General features: G+C 31.2%; 1 pseudogene; it reads left to right on the top strand.

Annotated features, from left to right (window-relative positions):
* The first annotated feature begins 255 nt into the window (after positions 1–255).
* On the top strand, positions 256–1,181 carry LOC120206423 (annotated as a pseudogene).
* The last annotated feature ends 4,164 nt before the right edge of the window (positions 1,182–5,345 follow it).

The following is a 5,345-nucleotide window of genomic DNA, read 5'->3' as shown; positions in this document are numbered from 1 at the left end:
GAGATTAACATACAAGTACAAACCGTTTTCTTTATAAAAAAAAGTTAGCTATTAATTTAGATTTTTTTAAAAAAAACTTTAACGTGTCATGCCAACATTTATTAACAATAATAAAATCAATTAAAAATCTAGCGATTAAAGTGAAAGAATTTTAAAAGTTTAGTGATATTGTGAAATAATTCTAAAAGTTTAGTGAATAAATATGTAGTTTACCCTTATTATTATTTGTTAATTTTATCATTATAAAACCTACAAATGATGAGCCTTGTCTTACTACACTGAACTTTTTGCCTGTAAATTTAAATCTTCATGATACAACTCAGCATTACCCCAATCTCTACCAAAACTTTCCATAAATTAAAGTCCATGTCGTTTTTGTTATTTTCTTATCAACGATCATCTGCACATGGAGAACAAAAATTCGAAATTCCAACTCCATTTGTTGTAGTCTAGCAACTCTTCTTTCTGCCTTCATACTGCTGGCCATGACAGTGAGACATGGGGTCTTGCAACCGCCGAAGAATTCGAGCCTGTTTCTTTTATGTGTCGCTATATTCTAGCTGTTTATGAAGATGGTATTCGACATCCCCTTTGGGAACCACCGGGCGGATATGGGATCAACCCTGATTGGTTAATTATCAGAAAAACCTATGAAGACACTCAGGGACAGGCTCCTTCGTATGTACTATATCTCGATCATGATCATGCTGATATCGTCCTTTCCATTAGAGGTCTTAATTTGGCAAAAGAAAGTGATTACCAAGTGCTTCTGGATAATAAGCTGGGTAAAAGGAAATTCAATGGTGGATATGTTCATAATGGACTCTTGAAAGCTGCTGGATGGGTTTTGGATGCAGAGTGTGATGTTTTGAAAGAACTTGTGGAGGAGTATCCGAATTATAATTTGACATTTGCAGGACATTCTCTGGGGTCAGGCGTAGCAGCCATGTTAGCGTTGGTGGTTGTCCGGCATCAGGATAAACTGGGAAACATTGACAGAAGGAGGATCAAGGTGCATGTCGCTGAATTTAGCAGTCAGATATGCAGATGCCATCAATTCATTGGTTCTTCAGGCAAGTTGTTTTTCACCCTTTAATGTTTGGTTGAAAATAGAACGGGAAGTACTGAAAGGTCAAGTGGGCGAAGGAATACATGGAGACCGGGTTTTGGCCGGGGATTAGTTAAATGTCACTATGTTTAAATCCATATTTGCCCCCCCCCCCCAAAAGTTGGCAACTTTTCTCACTTTGGTTCCTGAATAAATTTTTTAATCAGTCTGGTCTTGAAATTTTAAAAAGTTGTCACTTTTTGTTCACCATTATCCTTCTCCGATAACGTCAAAATTACAAATTTACATTACAAAATGTAAAAAAAAAAATCAATCTTTAGTAAAATAAATACCACAATTTGAATTTTTTTAATAAACTATCGTGTAGTGAACTTAAGGATGATTATGGGTTGAGTTGGGTCTAACTTTATTTAAGTGTAACACCCTTCCTCACCCAACCTGCTCGGATTTTAAGAAAGTTCCATCCAACTCAAAACTCAATCTAATTTTTAAACCTTACACAAATATATATAAAATAAGGGTAAAGTATAGTAATGGTCACTGAACATTTCTGAAGCTTGCATTTAGGTCTCCCAACTTTTAAAACTTACAATACAGTCCCTAAACATTTTTTCCGTTTGCAATATGGTCCCCCAACTTAAACCACCGTTAGAAAATTAGGGTAAATTATATAAACGGTCATTGAACTTTTCAGGCACATGAATTTAGGTCCCCCAACTTTTAAAACTTGCAAAACAGTCCTCAATTTCATTCTAAACCCCAATTTCCAAAGTAATTCAATTTTATTCTAAACCCTAAATTCCAAAATAATTCAATTAAATTCTAAACCTCAAATTCTAAAATACTTCAATTTAAGGTTTAGAAAATAAATTTATTAATTATTTCAAATAAACACATATTGATATAATATATAATTTATAAAAATTCAGAATATTATTTTACCAGGTCATATTGAACCTAGATCCACCTATTTATAATAACATTTCAATAGAAAGACGTTTCAAAATATTTTAAAAATATATATTATTTTTTACTAAACACGTGACTTTATGGAATTAAGAAAGTGGCGTTGTCATGATGGAATAATTTTTGTCAATGCGTTAAGTGAGTTTGTAAAACATTTGACAGAAAAATATAAACACGTGACAAGGTTGGCCTCTTTGATGGCTGCAACTTTTTTTTTTATTTGTCCTCCTGCATTCTTTTGACATCCTTAATTCACATAGGTTATGCATGGAGTAGACCGGGATATTGTGTGGCTTCAGCTGGACTTTGGCATATATATATATGCAATCTCTTTGACACTGGACAGGTTTGTATTGTCAACTTGTCACTTCTCTGAACTTGAGGATTTAATTTGATAATTTTCTGTTAAACTCTTAGTGTTTCTATGAAGCTATTTATTGGGGTTATTAGCACTTATCAATAAATTAGGGGGAAGGAAATTGGTATCTCAGACTATACATGACAACTCTGGACTTGTGGTATAATAACACAAATTTTGGATGATTAAGAAGATGCTAATCTCATTGGACTCATTGAAGATGTTAAATATATTATAGGCTTGGGAATTTTACTGCTTACTGCATATTAAAGAGCCTAATTACTGTACTTTAAATGCCATTGTCTTTATGGAAATGCTTAGGCATAGTTTTGAGTGCAATTAGATATACATGAATTACTTGCCTGAATTGAAGTGAAAATTTGTGTCGGATACCTACCAATTTGTTGACTTATGCTTTCATTGTTTTATGTCTCCTAATTGCTTTGCTTTTATTATATGTTTTGTGATGATAGATATGCTAGAGAAGACACGCACTATTTTCTGTACATTTATGATTTAATGAGAATCAAATTGCTATAAATACCTATGGAACCTGAACAGTGTGATGCTCCTTTGGTAGAGGTACGAAGCTATGAATCATAATTCACATTATTTTCTACATTTACCATAGTTTGTCATATCATAGTGCTGACCCTTCTTGGAGATGAGAAGCTAAGGGATTTCAATAGTCTTTAATCATAGTTAAATTCATGGAAGTGTTGTGCTCCTTTACATATTCCTCTGGCATTTGACATTCTATTTTGTTCAAGCTTCAATGCATAATCTACAGCTGAGGCTATGTATTCAAAATGTTTAATGCATGTGTAATTTGTTGATCTCCCCCCTTGAAATTAGCTTCTTGGTCATTGGTTCTCCTATTTTTCAAATAAATTTACATGGATGTATGAATTGAGAACTTTATTTCTTTCCGGTATTTATTTTGACCGTTATCTTACTGGCAAAGGTTTTCCTACTAGCAGGTCTACAAGCGTAGTTCTGATGTATGCATGCAATTATATTTTTCTGTCAAATGTTTTACAAACTCACTTAACGCATTGACAAAAATTATTACATCAAGACAACGCCACTTTCATAATTCCATAAAGTCACGTGTTTAGTAAAAAATAATATATTTTTAAAATATTTGAAACGTCTTTCTATTGAAATGTTATTATAAATAGGTGGATCTAGGTTCAATATGACATGGTAAAATAATATTCTGAATTTTTATAAATTATATATTATATCAATATGTGTTTATTTGAAATAATTAATAAATTTATTTTCTAAACCTTAAATTAAAGTATTTTAGAATTTGAGGTTTAGAATTTAATTGAATTATTTTGGAATTTAGGGTTTAGAATAAAATTGAATTACTTTGGAAATTGGGGTTTAGAATGAAATTGAGGACTATTTTGCAAGTTTTAAAAGTTGGGGGACCTAAATTCAAGTGCTTGAAAAGTTTAATGACCGTTTATATAATTTACCCTAATTTTCTAACGGGGGTTTAAGTTGGGGGACCATATTGCAAACGGAATAAATGTTTGGGGACTGTATTGTAAGTTTTAAAAGTTGGGGGACCTAAATGCAAGCTTCAGAAATGTTCAGTGACCATTACTATACTTTACCCTAAAAATAAATCTCATTTTTATACGGTAAAATAATGATCTGTTTAAAAAATATATAGAGAGAAGAGTATTATAATAATTATTCCTAAACATATAAAGGCCAAGTATACTATTATTTTCAGGTAGAGTTGGATCAAATATTTCCCCTAAAAATTTTAAGTCAAAGCTACCCGATCTTATCTTTAAAAAAAATCAATTTGAATAAAAAATTTCAAGAAAAAAAATCTATCATATTAGGTTCGAGTCAAATACTTATACCTCAGTAAACCAACAAGACCCAAAGTTATCTTTCAAAATTACATATTAATGTACTAGTGTGAATATGATTGTAACACCCCAACCTTTATCCGACCCGAATACAAGTTCGAGATGTCACATTGACTTTTTAAAACGATATTCTTATAAAATATCAAAACATTTGAACTCATTTTACGAAAATACAATAATATACTTGTAACACCCCAACCTGTATCTGACCCAGATACGAATCCGAGGTGTCACATTGACATTTTAAAACATGTACTTGTATAAAATAGTGAGTAATTTAAAACTTTTATAACATATAAATGACTAATTTACATAAAAGACATTTTCATTATTACAAAACCAATCAGAGCGTGTATATTTCACTTATTTATTTATATATAACTATTCAAAACATTTATAAAACTGTTCATAGCTTAAACAATATATTCTTTTGAAAACATGCCAACTAGAACTTTATATACTGAAATACATATTATTCACATCTTTTCTGATCTGACCTTTAGTAAGGAGAACTGACATGTCTTGCTCCACATTGCTCTTTACTCTTCTCGAAACCTACGTGTAAATCACTTACACGCTAAGTCAAAGACTTAGTGAGGCAATAAACATATAAGGTAAACGGTAACTAATAATCATACATAAACAATTATTACTATCATTTCATACAACTCATACTTTTACATGTAACAAATATATATACATGCATATATGTCATTATCATTCATATTTCTTATCTCATGTTCGTATGATCTCTTATGTCCATATCATATATCTTATAAACTTATTATTATATCATCATTTCAATCAATTATACTCATTCACATATACCTTAACCTGTACTCATGTATATCATATAACATATACCATATACTATCATAAAACACGTACACCCAGGCAACTATAATATCATCTTCATTTTTATTAATATTATCTATTTAACAGCCCATGATACACATGTGAGAACTAAAGATATGCGAGTACATAGAGGTTGTGCACTAATGCTGTCACCATAGCTCATATAATTGCACCGAAGTGCCACATATAATTGCACCGTAGT

This window comes from Hibiscus syriacus, unplaced genomic scaffold, assembly GCF_006381635.1.
Source record: "Hibiscus syriacus cultivar Baekdansim isolate YM2019G1 unplaced genomic scaffold, ASM638163v2 tig00013773_pilon, whole genome shotgun sequence".
Lineage (NCBI taxonomy): Eukaryota > Viridiplantae > Streptophyta > Magnoliopsida > Malvales > Malvaceae > Hibiscus > Hibiscus syriacus.
The sequence above is the reverse complement of the archived record's forward strand: the minus strand, read 5'-3'. Positions and strand labels throughout refer to the sequence as shown.